Source organism: Mobula hypostoma, chromosome 7 (assembly GCF_963921235.1).
Source record: "Mobula hypostoma chromosome 7, sMobHyp1.1, whole genome shotgun sequence".
NCBI lineage: Eukaryota > Metazoa > Chordata > Chondrichthyes > Myliobatiformes > Myliobatidae > Mobula > Mobula hypostoma.
In genome coordinates this window covers 39511089-39526885 of record NC_086103.1, presented here as the reverse complement: position 1 = coordinate 39526885, position 15797 = coordinate 39511089, and positions in this window count along the sequence as shown.

Here is a 15797-nt window from a genome sequence, read left to right as displayed (position 1 = left end):
CATATAGAGTAACCTCAATGCAGATGAATTACATCATAAAAATAATGTCCACAGATTTGATTGATATTAGGTGTCATTTTCATTATAATGTAGATATAAGCTCAGTTTAAAAATATATGTGGATCAGGAGCAGTCATTGATAACATTTCTATGCAATGAATTGGCTTGAAGCTGACCAATAGTAGTAGAGTCAGGTATTCCATATTGTACTCGAGAGAAATTAGTTTATAATTGCAGACTCTTTTCTTTGAAGGATGCTTTGACAGGGGTCCTTGCATAGCACCATTGTAACTTGCTTTCGCAAGTGATTTAAATCCTACGCCACATTTCTGGTGTTTTGTTTTCATGTCTGTCTGTCTAGGTACCATATCCGATGTGGACGTTGGTGACCATGGTTTTCCATATAGATCTATCCCTTGTTCTTTGGATGACTTCCATTTCCTCCATGTGTAGCCACCTGGCTATGCTTTTGATGTACATAAGCCGAGGTCTTCCTCTAGGTTTGCACCCCTCAATCTTTCCAGAGAGTATGAGTTTTTCTAGTTCATCTTTCCGCATGATGTGTCCTAGGAATCTGAGTTGTCTTTCTCTTATTGTTGGTATGAGAGATCAAACTGCTTGGGCTCTTCTGAGAACTTCTTCATTTGATGTGTGTGGTCCATGATATTTTTAACATTCCCCTGTAGAACCATAATTCAGCTGCTTCTAGTCTCTTTTCCATTGCTGGAGAAATGGTCCAGCATTCACTTCCATAAGTCAGGATAGAATAAATGTAGCACTGCAGTATTCTGTTTTTAGTGTACATGCTCATCTTTCTGTCTGTTAACATGGTCTTCATTTTTTGGAAAGCTTCTTTCATCATTGCTATTCTGTATTTGATATCTGTGTCACACCTGCCATTACTTGTTACTAGGCTGCCAAGGTATCTGAATTTGTTGACTTGTTTGATGTTTGTATTTCCGATCTTGATCACACATTGTGGGATGTTTGTCCTTCTGGAGATGACCATGCTTTCTGTCTTCTTGGCATTGATTGAGAGGCCTCTGCGATTACTTTCTGCTGCCACTATAGTGAGTAGTTCTTGAAGTTTTTTTTCTGAGTCAGCTATTAGTACGATGTCATCAGCATATCTGATGTTATTTATATTATGGACAGAATTATACAGATGGACAGAATATATAAAAGAACTTTTTGAAGACCAAAGAAGAGAAAAACTGAACATAAAGAAGAATCTTGAAGGATCTAGCATTCTAAAATCAGAAATTCGAGCAGCCATAAATAAAAAAAAAATAACAGAGCAACTGGTCCAGACAACATCGCTGTTGAAATGATACTGGCCTTAGAAGATTTTGGAATAGAGAAAATAACAGAAATAGCAAATGAAATCTATGATCATGGGGAGATACCGGATGATTTCAGTAAATCAGTGTTCATCATACTTCCAAAGAAAGAAGGAGCAACAGAATATGAGTTACATCGTACAATAAGCCTGATGAGCTACGTGGCAAAAATTGTTCTCAGAGTAATCATGATGAGAGCAAGACGCTGTATAAAACCAGAAATCAGTGAAGAACAATGCGGCTTTGGGGAAAACACTGGAACCAGAAATGCAATTTTCATGCTACGGATGATCTGTGAATGAGGCATCCAGGTCCAAAAAGACATCTACCTATGTTTCATCAACTATACAAAAGCTTTTGACACTGTCAGACAGCAAGATCTTCTGGAAATGCTTCAAGATCTTGACATAGATGGGAAAGATATATGTTTCTTAAGAAACTTATGATGGGACCAGACAACATCCAACAGAATAGAAGGAAAAGCGAGTGAGTATGTGAATATCATGAGAGGAGTCAGGCAAGGTTGTGTCTTTTCACCAGACTTATTCAACCTGTATAGTGAAAATATCTTTGTTTTCATTGAAGCAGTTATTGGAATTGGAGTTGGTTTATTATTGTCACATGAACTGAGGCGCAGTGAAAAGGTTGTTGTTCATACTCTTCCTACAGGTCAGTTTTTTATACAGTGCATTGAGGCAGTACCCAATAAAACTGTGTAGTATAAAGGGCTATGTCCAGGTACAGGTGGATGCGACTAGGCAGAATAATAGTTTGCCATGGACTAGATGGGCTAAAAGGCCTGTTTCTGTACCGTGGTGTTCTAAGGGTCTGACTCTATGTTCTAAAGCTCCATGTTATAGTACTGGGGAACTATTAAATATAACAGGGTAGAAACGGTCCTTACACCTGGTGGTTCATGCTTTCAGATTTTTGTATTTCTGCTTGATGAGAGGGGAGAAGAAATAATGTCTAGGGTGATTAGAGTCTTTGATTATGCTCGCTGCTTTACTGAGGCAGCCAGAAGTGTAGACAGGGTTCTTGGAGGGGCGGCTGGTTTCTGTGATGTGCTGAGCTTGTGTCCACAGCTTCTCTGCAGTTTCTTCTGGTCACATGCAGAACAAGTGTCATAGCAGCTGTTATGCGTCCAGGCAGGATAATCTGGTTTTCTACTTCTGGGGTGCTTTCAGGCGATCTTGTTGCGGTGCAATTTGATGGATACGATTAAATATTCCCATTTCAGTCTGACACAGCGGAGAATCACTACTGTTCCCAAGGTCTGTACAGTTAATAAAGATGGTTTAATACGAGTGAACAATCTATTGCTGCTTAAACCCGACGGAAATAATGCTGATTGTGGCTATACTTCTTGTCAGACTCTTAGAAGGAAACGTGGCTGCCGATCAGGGATACAGGTGTGTTTAAAAAAACAGGGCTCTCTGCTTCAAATCCGACTATAATGCTCCAAACGTACTGTCTCTAGTAAATAAAATTGAAGATCTCAGAGCTAGGGAGCTTATCGCAGGAATATTAGAAAAAACATGCGTCCTTTGTTGCAGGGAATCCTGGTTAACCCCTTCCATACCTGACACTACAATTCAGATTGACGGGTTCACTACACAGTGTCAGGACAGGATTGTCGAGTCTCTCTAAAACAGAGGTGGAGATGTATGCCTTAAGATCAACTCTTCTTGGTGTACAAATGTGTTAGTGATGTCCCAAATTTGCTTACCAGTCCTGGAATAGCTCGCAATTAAGTGCTGGCCATTTTACCTGTCACGGGACATTTCAGCAATCATTTTGGTAGCAGTGTACATTCCACCTCAGGCCAATGTCAAACAGGCTCCAGATGATCTGAGCAACGTGAACAACATGCATGAAACAGCACACCCTGATGCCTTCACCGTCATTTTGGGGAGATTTTAACCAGTACAGCATGAAAAAGTCACTAAATAATTACCATCAACAAATCACTTGTAGTACCAGAGGAAACAATACACTGGACCACTATTACACCACCAAGAATGCCTACCATGCTATTCCACGCTCTCACTTCAGAAAGTCTAATCACCTGGCTATGCTTCTACTCCCTGAATATAGGCAGAGACTGAAGACTGCAGCACCAGCAGTGAGGACGAAGAAGGTATGGCCAAGGGAAGCACAGGAGTGCCTACAAGACTGCTTTGAATCGGTGGACTGGACCGTATTCAGGGATTCATCTTCGAACCTGGATGAGTATGCTGCAGTTGTACCGACTTCATTAAAACCTGTGTGGATGACTGTGTGCCCACAAAGACTTACTGTACATTCCCAAACCAAAAGCCATGGGTGAACCTGTCATCTGCTGAGGGCTAGATCTGTGGCATTTAAGTCTGGTGACCCAGGTCAGTACAAGAAAACCAGGTATGATTTGCTACTTCAAGAGCGAAGAGACAATTTTGAACAAGGTTGGAGGCGACTTCGGATGCACGACAACTCTGGCAGGGTTTGCAAGACATTACTTCCCAGAACGCGAAACCCAATAGCATGAATAGCAGTGATGCTTCACTACCAGATGAACTCAATGCCTTCTATGCCCTCTTTGAAAGGGAGAATATAACTACATTTTTTTAGATTATGAGGACACGCAGTCCTCTTTTATTGTCATTTAGTAATGCATGCATTAAGAAATGATACAATGTTGCTCCAGAATGATATCACAGAAACACAAGACAAACCGACTGAAAAACTGACAAAAACCACATAATTATAACATATAACAACAGTGCAAAGCATTTGTGAAGATCCCTGCTGCACCTGGTGACCCTGTGATCTCCGTCTCAGAAGCCGAGGTTAGACTGTCTCGTTGGTGTATCTGGTAAGGCTCTGAAAACTTGTGCCAACTAGCTGGCGGGAGTATTCAAGGACATTTTCAACTTCTCACTGCTATGGTCGGAAACTGCCACCATCTTCAAAAGGGCAACAATTATACCAGTGCCCAAGAACAATCGTGTGAGCTGCCTTAGTGACTATTGTCCAGTAGCACTCACACCTACAGTGATGAAATGCTTTGAGAGGTTGGTCATGGCTAAAATCAACTCCTGCTTCAGCAGGGACCTGGACTCATTGCAATTTGCCTATCGCCACAGTAGGTCAACGGCAGATCGAATCTCAATGGCTCTTCACTCAACCTTAGATTCTGGACAATTCAAACACTTATGCCAGGATGTTTGTTGATTATAGGTCGGCGTTTAACACCATCATTTCCACAATCCTGATTGATAAGTTACAGATTCTGGGCCTCTGTACCACTCTGCAATTGGATTCTTGACTTCCTAACCGGAAGACCATAATCTGTGCGGATTGGTGATAACATATCCTCCTTGCTGATGATCAACACTGGCGCGCCTCAGGGGTGTGTGCTTAGCCCACTGTTTTACTCTCTCTATACCCATGACTGTGTGGCTAGACATAGCTCAAATACCATCTATATATTTGCCGATGATACAACCATTGTTGGCAGAATCTCAGATGGAGATGAGAGGGCGTACAGGAGCGAGATATACCAACTAGTTAAGTGTTGTTGCAGCAACACCCTTGTTGGTAAAATAAAAGAGGTGATTGTGGACTTCAGGAAAGGTAGGGTGAGGGAACACGAACCAGTCATAAAGAGATCAGAAGTGGAGTGACTGAGCAGTCTCAGGTTCCTGGTTGACAAGATCTCCCAACATTTGATTCAGCTATAAAGAAGGCAAGACAGAAGCTATATTTCATTAGCAGCTTGAAGTGATTTGGTTTGTCATATAAAACTTCTGTAGATGTACCGTGGAGAGCATTCTGACAGGCTACATCACTGTCTGGTACCTGGGGTAGGGGGGTGCGGGCTACTGCACAGGTCCGAAAGAAGCTGCAGAAGATTATAAATCTAGTCAGCCCCATCTTGGGCACTAGCCTACAAAGTCCCCAGGACATCTTCAAGGAGCAGTGTCTCGGAAAGGCAGCGTCCATTATTAAGGACCTCCAGCACCCAGGGCATGCCCTTTTCTCACTGTTACCATTGGATAGGAGCTAAGCCTGAAGGCACACACTCAGCAATTCAGGAACAGCTTCTTCCCCTCTGCCATCCAATTCCTAAATGGACATTGAACCCTTGAACACTACCATATTTTTAAATATATATTATTTCTGTTTTTTTGCATGATTTTAAATCTATTCAATATACATGTGCTGTAATTGATATACTTAATTATTTTTTTCTTCTAGATTAGGTATTGCATTGAACTGCTGCTGCTAAGTTAACAAATTTCACATCACATACCGGTGATGTAAACCTGGTTCTGATTCTGATGGTATGTCAATAAAAATTAGTCATGGTCAACAGGGATGTGCCAAATTTCTTTATTAAGTAGAGGCATTAGTAAGCTTCCTTGCCCATGGTATCTACATGGTTGGACCAGAATATCTTGTCAGGTTTATTTTCACTGACCTACTGCATGTGGTGAAATTAGTTGTTCTGTGGCATCAGTACAAAGCAGCACATTATAAAATACAACATAAAGCTGTTACTAAAATGTTTTCAGGCTCCCGTACCTCCTCTGTGACCTCTGTAATGGCAACAATGAGAAGAGGGCATGTCCTGGGTGGTGGGGTCTTCTTAATGATGTGTGGCTCCACTTTAAGGCATTGCCTTTTGAAAATACCCTTGCTTGTTGGGAGGCTCGTGCCCATGAGGTTTGAGTCCGAGGAACTAGGAACCCTGTTGACCTCAACACCACTGATGTAAACAGGTGTATTGCAACCACTCCCTTCCTGAAGTCAATGACCAGTTCTTCAGTTCGGCTGACATCGAGGGAAAGGTTATTCTTATGACTGTAGCGTATCAGATTGATTGCGGGAATGTGGCAAGTACACATGCAGCTCATTGACTGGGTTGTGGATCAATGGGGCCCGCTACGCTTGCAGGCTCTCTGTCTTCATGCGGGCGTGTTTTCGTCTCAGCGGTCCCAGTTCACTGCTCCCGCACCGTAAGTTGCCCAGCGTGTAACCGGACTCAGTGAAAACGTTTGATCATGTTGCTCCGTTGCTGTTCTTGCTCCGCGCTTACGCCACGTCACGAAACTCTCTATCTGCTTCCTGTACTCTGACTCATTGTTACAGCCCAGTCGAGTGGGGCCATCTGTAGGTGTGAGAGCAGAATCTGGCCACACAGGCGTGAGAGAGATACTGAATGCCCTGACCTGTGCATCAACATCTGTTGCAGGAATTGCAAGGCATATGACCGCAAGTCCCTACAAGGGATTCTGAGGACCACTGGCAGAATCATTTGAGTCTTGCTTCCACCTATCAAAGATATTTGTTAATAGCACTGTGCACATAGGGCCTTTAGCATTGACAGTGATCCCTCGCATCCATCCAACGATCTCTTCCCCCCCCCCCAGTGGGAGGTACTGTAGCGTTAGGACAAGATTAGATTAGATTAGATTATGAGGACACGCAGTCCGCTTTTATTGTCATTTAACATGCATTAAGAAACGATACAATATTCCTCCGGTGTGATATCACAGAAACACAGGACAGACCAAGACTGAAAAAACTGACAAAAAACCACATAATTATAACGTATAGTTACAACATTGCAACAATATCATAACTTGATGAAGAATAGGCCATGGGCACGGCAAAAAAGTTCAAAGTCTCTCGAAAGTCCCACATCTCACGCAGATGGGAGAAGAAAGAAAACTCTCCCTGCCATGCCCGACCACAGTCCGACTCTGAGTCGTCTGAAAGCTTTGAGCTCCGATCAGCCCTCCGACACCAAGTACCGAGCACCATCTCTGCTGAACGCTTTGACCCCAGCCTCGGTCGCCAGCAGCAGGCAAAGCCAGGGATTTTGGGGCCTTCCCTCCGGAGATTCTGGATCGCACAGTAGCAGCGGCAGCAAACCGGGCATTTCAGAAGTTTCTCCAGATCTTCCTCTGTGCTTCTCACGTCTGTCTCCATCAAATCAGAATTGTGCATGGCATCCTACTTACAAATACGGTAACGTTTCACCGGAGAGCTGCGTGCGCTGCGTCGCGCTGCCATCTTCTCCTCCCACCTTGAACTGTTAGGATAGGAAACAGCTTCGGCCCCCAGGCTATGGGTCTGCTGAGTTCCCTGCCACTACCCGGGTCTTATCGTGTATGAAGCGCCAGTAGCAGTATATAGTTTACTTTTTAACTTGTGTCATTAATGCTCCTTATTATCTGTTAATTTACTTGTGATATTATCACTTTATATGCTGTGTGTGAGTATGTACTGTCTTGTGCACCATGGTCCAGAGGAACGTCGTTTTGTTTGGTGTTGTACATGTGTACAGCTGAATGACAATAAACCTGAACTTGAACTTGAGTAGAATATGGAGCTGAGAATATAATCTTCTTGAGCACGAGAGATGGGAATAATAATTGGTGGTGGTGATTGCAGTCTGTTGGTCAAGAAGTTAAGGATCCAGTTGCAGAGGGCAGCATTAACTCCTAGTCTCAGAGTCTGGAAATGAGTTTGCTTGAAAGTGTGGTCAGTCGTCAATAAGCAGTAAGTTAACGCAGGTGCTTTTACTGTCCAGGAGCTCCAGAGATGATTGGAGGGCCAGGAAGACGGCATCTGGTGTAGAGCTGCTTCAGTGGTAGACAAATTGCAGTGGGTCGAGTTTGTGTTAATATGTGCCGTGACCAGCCTGTCAAACCTTCTTCATAGTGGTGGATGTCAGATCTACTGGGCAGTAGTCATAAAGGCACATTGCCTCGTTTTCTTAGGTACTGGAATGACAGGGGCCTCCTTAAAGAGGGTGGGAATCTCAGGTTGAAGCAGAGAGAGATTAGAAATGTCTGCACATGCTCCTGCCAGCTGAACTGCACTGGGTCTAATGGCTCAGCTAGAGTTGCATCCAGACATACGTTTTGTAGCCCATTATAGTGCATAAGCTCTGCTAAAACTGTTGGCTGTCTGGAATTTAATTTTGGATTGGTATTGCCTATTGGTATCTCTGATAGTTTTATAGAGGTCAAATCTCAATTTCCTGTAAAGGTTGGGGTCACCTGGTAGAATGCTGCAGTCCTAGACTTCAATCTGGAGAGGATCTTCCTGTTCATGCATGGCTTCCATTTTGAGAACCCCCAGATTGTCCTCTTTGGTACACAGTCCTCAACACACTTGCTAATAAAGTCCATGATGGTGATACTCATCTAGGCTGGCTGCTGAGTCTTTTAACATGACCAGTCTACTCACTCAAATGGGTTGTGTGGAAGATCATCTTTTCCCTCAGACAAGCGTTGCGAGACTTTCTGTATGGTACCTTCAGGTTACAGATCTTTTTGTTTGCAGGGTTAATTAAGGAGCACAGCCTGGTCAACTGATTTGCCAAGGATGGGAGTTAGTTCAGTAGGCATCTTTGGATGTTGAGCAATATTCAAGGTGTTGGACTTCTGCTGGGACAGGAGATGTGCTAGTAATATCTTGGTAACACGCTCTTGAAGTTGACTTGGTTGAAGTCACCAGCAACAACAATGAAGAGGGCCTTGGGGTAACCGATTTTAACGCTAATCAGAAAGCCAAACTTTAATTGGAAATGAAATAGAACTACTAAGGAGAACTTTTTCTCTCTTTGCAATTGCTTGAACAATTGGATAGTGAACTGAATAATTCAGGCATAATTTGGCTATTTACACTTTAACTTCTCTTTTAACCATCAACAGTAGAACATAGAACATAGAAACATAGAAAACCTACAGCACAATACAGGCCCTTTGGCCCACAATGCTGTGCCAAACGTACTTACTTTAGAAATTACCTAGGGTTACCCATAGCCCAATATTTTTCTAAGATCCATGTACCTATCCAGGAGTCTCTTAAAAGACGCTATTGTATCCACCTCCACCACCGTTGCTGGCAGCCCATTCCATGTACTCGCCACTCTCTGCGTAAAAAACTTACCCCTGATATCTTCTCTGTACTTACTTCCAAGCACCTTAAAACTGTGCCCCCTCATAGCCATTTCAGCCCTGGGAAAAAGCCTCTGACTATCTACAGGATCAATGCCTCTCATCATCTTATACACCTCTATCAGGTCACCTCTCATCCTCCGTCGCTCCAAGGAGAAAAGGCCAATTTCACTCAACCTGGGGAATAAGGCATGCTCACCAATCCAGGCACCATCCTTGTAAATCTCCTCTGTCTGCACCCTTTCTATAGTATCCACATCCTTCCTGTAGTGAGGTGACCAAAACTGAACACAGTATTCCAAGTGGGGTCTGACGAGGGTTCTGTATAGCTGTAACATTACCTCTCGGCTCTTAAACGCAATCCCACTGTTGATGAAGGCCAATGCACTGTCTGCCTTCTTAACCACATAGTCAACCTGCGCAGCAGCTTTGAGCGTCCTATGGACTCGGACCCCAAAATCCCTCTGATACTCCACACTGCCAAGAGTCTCACCGTTAATACTATATTCTGCCATCATATTTGACCTACCAAGATGAACCACTGCACACTTAGCTGGGTTAAACTCCATCTGCCACTTCTCAGCCCAGTTTTGCATCCTATCAATGTCCCATTGTAAGCTCTGACAGCCCTCCACACTATCCACAACACCCCCAGCCTTTGTGTCATCAGCAAATTTACTAACCCATCCCTCCACTTCCTCATCCAGGTCATTTATAAAAAAAATCACGAAGAGAAGGGGTCCCAGAACAGATCCCTGAGGCACACCACTCTTTGCCTTCTGTAGGCAAGCCAATTCTGGATCCATAAAGCAAGGTCCCCTAGGATCCCATGCCTCCTTACTTTCTCAATAAGCCTCGCATGGGGCACCTTATCAAGTGCCTTGCTGAAATCCATACACCTATTGCTCTACCTTCATCAATGTGTTTAGTCACATCCTCAAAAAATTCAATCAGGCTCGTAAGGTACAACCTGCCTTTGACAAAGCCATGCTGACTATTCCTAATCATATTATGCCTCTCCAAATGTTCATAAATCCTGCCTCTCAGGATCTTCTCCATCAGCTTACCAACCACTGAATTAAAATTCACTGATCTATAATTTCCTGGGCTATCTCTTACTCCCTTTCTTGAATAAGGGGACAACATCCGCAACCCTCTAATCCTTCAGATCCTCTCCCGTCCCCATTGATGATGCAAAGATTATTGCCAGAGGCTTAGCAATCTCCTCCCTCACCTCCCACAGTAGCCTGAGGTACATCTCGCCTGGTCCCGGAGACTTATCCAACTTGATGCTTTCCAAAAGCTCCAGCACACCCTCTTTCTTAATATCTATATGCTCAAGGAATATGGAGTAAATCTGACCTATGACAATAAACTGGTAATTTTGCACTTTCTCATACAAACTTGGACATTGAGCTGAGGAACTCCAAAGATATTTAAGTATTTACAGGAAGGATGTGGAAACCATAGAAAGGGTGCAGAGGAGATTTACAAGGATGTTGCCTGGATTGGGGAGCATGTCTTATGCGAATAGGTTGAGTGAACTCAGCCTTTTCTCCTTGGAGCGACGGAGGATGAGAGGTGACCTGATAGAGATGTACAAGATAATGAGAGGCATTGATCGTGTGGATAGTCAAAGGCTTTTCCCCAGGGCTGAAATGGCTAGCACAAGAGGGCACAGTTTTAAGGCGATTGGAAGTAGGTACAAAGGAGATATCAGGGGTAACTTTTTTACGCAGAGAGTGGTGAGTGCGTGGAATGGGCTGCTGGAAGCGCTGGTGGAGGCGGAACAATAGGGTCTTTTAAGAGACTCCTGGATGGCTATGTGGAGCTTAGAAAAATAGAGGGCTATGGGTAAAGCCTAGGTTGTTCTAAGGTAGGGACATGTTCAGCACAGCTTTGTGGGCCGAAGGGCCTGTATTGTGCTGTAGGGTTTCTATGTTCTATTTTGAACGAAATCAAAAGTATTATGGAACTTATACAAGCAAAATAACGATGCACAGATTGTTTGATTACTGACAAACTTAATTCAAACATTTATCAGAGATCACAATTTCCATGAAATACCATACACATCGCATGGAAAACTCTCCTTCGTTTGTGAAAAATAATTGTTGAATTTCAGATATCAGGAATGACCTTGTGAGAGGAAGGGGGAAAAGGGCATTTCCAGACGGGTGTAAGAGGAGGGTGGGAAGAAAAATGTTCAGGGATTGCACTTTTTTATTCAGGCTATTCTCTACTCCAGTCCAGACAGTCTTCAAACGCTCTGTACTTGGTGGGCTGTAGTTCCATAGACTACTCTTCAAACATGATCACATTACAGCATAAAAGACCCTTTTGACTCGTGGGGCTTCCTGGAATTGCATCCAAACTGTTTTGCATTTTTCAGTAACTAGCTTAATAAGTCCAAAAAAAAACGTTTCAAAGGTGAACAACAAGCTCAGGAACAAATTGTGGAAAACCTTTCAGGACAATGATCTGCTTATGATGATCAGATACAAAGATATAGAGAAAGGGAACAGGGAATAGTGAACAAAAGTGAATGTCAGTAATAGGAAACCATTTATCGCACTGTTTTTCTGGTGCATTTTGAAGATTCTATGGGATGCAAGAATGCTTCTCAACATCTGCGTCCATCAATTACAATCCTCATTTTAAACTCTGAAATACAGTAGAATGCACCCTCTTGTGGCGGGATTCGTTATTGGCACCTTATCACCAACAATACAGTGCTACAATGTTCAAAAATATTTCACTTCAAAGTCACTTTTTGGATGAAATGTAAAACGCTCATTTTGAACATTAAGTATTGAATGCATAATTTGGCAAAGTAACAATTAGATGAATTTAAGGATTATTTATTTACAGAATTTATTTATTAACAGAAAGGTAATGCTAGATCATCACCCCCATTTTCTCAAAGTTCAAAGTTCTTCTTTTTCAATATTTTTATTAATTTCTACACAGAAGGATACAGAGTCCAAGAAAATACATATTATAAAACAAAAGAAAAAATATAATAATACCAGATACATTATATTGAATCATATTAATGAACTCCTATATTCATATAGATTAGATTAACTCGTATGTTAGAATATAAACAATTTTATATAAAAAAATCTATACCCACTACCAAAGTCGAATCTGGTAAAGAAAAATGAAACCGCATCAGATAATACAATACAGTCGGCCCTCCGTATCCGCAGATTCAACCAACCATGGATCGAAAATATTCGAAAAAAAGTTCCAGGGAGTTCCAAAAACCAAAACTTGAATTTGCCGCACGTCGAGCACTACGCTTAATCCACACGAATGAAGTGATGTCGGCATGCCCTGCTGTAGCCTCCCGCCGTTTCACAGACCCTCAGTCTCTCTCCAGCACTCATTGTTTGAGCATTGTTCACCTCGCGTCTCCTTCTTTTTCTACTTGTGTTGTGTGCACCCTTTGTTTCTGTGAAAAAATGGCTCCTAAAAAGCAAGTAAGTGGTCAAAGCAATTCCTCAAAGGCTATGAGGGAAGTAAAGTGCTATCTCTCACCGAGAAAATAAAAATCTTAGATCTTTTGAAAAGTGTCATGTCACTTGCCAAAGTGGGCCGTAAGGTTGATAAGAACGAATCGAGCGTTCGCACAATAAAGCACAAAGAAGCTGAAATTCGTGGAAGTGTTAGTGCTACCCCTACAACGGCAAAAAATGGTCTCTCTGGTTCATGATAAATTGCTTGCAAAGACTGAGAAAGCATTAAGTGTGTGGCTAAAGAACATGTCACAGAAGCATTTCCCTGTTAATGGCAAAATTATGCGTGAAAAAGCACTTAGCCTGTATGAGCACTACTGTGAGGGGGGTTGAGGAGAGCGAGAGGAAGGAGTTTAAGGCTAGTAAGGGATAGCTGGTGAGCTATGTAAAGCGCTAAACCCTCAAGAACTTAAAGATCACGGGAGGATCGGCATCGCCTGATACCGAGGCAGCATCAGCATGCCCAGAGGAGCTCAAGAAACTCATAGAAGAGAAAGGCTACCTCTTGATGAAACAGGCTTGTTCTGGAAGAAGATGCCCAATCGTACCTACATCCATAAGAGTGCCAAGCAGGCCCTGGGGTTCAAGGCCTGGACAGATCGCATAGAGAAGCCCTTACCAATGAGGAACTCAAAGATCTGCTGACATCTTCTACAGAAGATGATGATAATGCAGAAGGTTTAGAGGTGGCAGAGCCATCAATTTGGACACTTGAAAAATTTGCAGCAGTTTTTCAACAGGCGCAAGTGTTAAAGGATATGATCCTCGAGGACGATCCTTTGATAGAACAAAGCCTCCGTGTCACCCGAGGGATAACAACATGCCTACAACCACTGCAAGATTTGTTTGATGATGCAAAGAAAAAGAAGAAACAGCTTCCGGTAACAATGTTTCTAACTAAAGCACCTGCAACTGTGAAGCCTCAATCTTCAACGCTTGAAGATCCTCAGCCCTCAGCCTCCACAGATCCTGACATTAGTATTATTGAGCCTCCTCCAAAGCATCATTATTCCTAAAAAAAATACAGTATAACAACTATTTACATAGCATTTACATTGTATTAGGTATTATAAGTAATCTAGTGATGATTTAAAGTATACGGGAGGACGTGCGTAAGTTATATGCAAATACTACGCCATTTTATATAAGGGACCTGAGGATGTGCGGCTTTTGGTATCCGCGGGGGGTCCTGGAACCAATCCCCCGTGGATACCGAGGGACGACTGTATGCTATTAACCAGCTTCTATACTTTAATGAGTAATCAAAGATTATGAAAATAATTTAAAAATGGCCCCCACAAATTTTGAAAATCTTGGTTCGATTCAGAAGTTGGACAATGAATCTTTTCTAAATTTAAGCATGCCATAACATCCCGTAACCACTGAGCGTAGTCTATATGAAGAACATTCAATTGGGTTCTTATTTTTTTCAAGGACAAGCAAAATAGAAGCTTCGTAAAAAAAATTGCAGCAACCTGCTTGACTTAAAAGAATCTGAAAAAACTGAACATAAATGAGGTATAAGAAAAGAAGAAAAAGCCTTATAAAATTCTACAGAAAATCCATCAGGACCTGGAGCTTTCCTTGAATTCAGTGAGCGTACAGCCTTGGCAATTTCTTCATGAAAAATGCATTGATGCAACTGTTTTCGGTTATCAACAGAAAGTGTAGGAATATTTAATTAGTTTAAAAAATTATTCATTACAGTATTATCTTTAAGAGGATCAGAACTATAAAGTTTAGAATAAAATTCTTTCAAGGTATCGTTTATTTCTAAATGATTAGTTGTCCTAACATCGTTAGCTTTATAAATTTCTTTAATCTGTCGTTTAGCACTAGAAGTTTTAATTTGGTTAGCCAATAATTTACCTGTTTTATCTTCATGAATATAAAATTGACTTTTATCCTTTAGGAGTTGAGTTTCAATAGGACGTGTTAATAAAAAAATCATATTTAGTTTTAATTTCAATCTGTCTTTTATATAAAACAGGATCTGAAGTCAAGGCATATTCTTCCTCTAATTATTTCAACTAATTGGCTAAATTAATTCTCTCTTTATTAGCTATTTTCTTAACACTTGCAGTATAAGAAATAATTCGTCCTCTAATATAGCTGTAAAGGCATCCCATATGACAAGGCTAGAAGTTTCCTCCACCGTATTCTCTTCAAAAAAGGGAGTAATTTACCTTTCCAAGAACTTTAAAAAATCCTTGTCAGATAACAAAGTTAGATTAAAACGCCGGAATCTGTTTGTTTGAGGAAAACCAGGAAGATTTATGGATAAAAGCACAGGAGCATGGTCAGAGATAGCAATCTCTCTATATTCACAAGATCAAACTAATGGAATCTTTTGGTTACCAATAAAAAAAATAGTCAATTCTGGAATACGTATGATGAACGTGAGAGAAAACCAAATATTCTCTATCTGCTGGATATAAAAAATGCCATATATCAACAATACCACATTTCATTAGAAGTGAGTGAATAAACAAAGCTGATTTATTAAGTGTCGCTGTTTAGAAGAAGACCGATCTAAGACTGGATCTAACCAGGAATTAAAGTCTCCTGCCATCACCAATGAGTACAAACTCAGATCAGGCAGAAATGAAAATAAACACTTAAGGAATCCTGGGTCGTCTATATTTGGAGCATAAACGTTAGTAAATATAAACAATTTATTTTCTAATTTCCCTGATACTGTAATAAATCGCCCATTAGTATCAGAAACTACCTTGTGTTGAACAAAGGGAACTGTATTTTCTGTAAAAATCAAAACTCCTCTAGATTTGGCCTGAAAACAAGAGTGAAAATACAATTCTCTCCATCGGCTAAAAAGGCATGAGTTATCAGAGTTATGTACATGAGTTTCTCGTAAAAAAAAATTGGGATCTTAAGTTTTTTTAATATAGGCAAAGATCTTATTTTGTTTCAAAGGGTGATTTAACCCTTTCACGTTAAGACTAAGTAAGTTAATATTATAA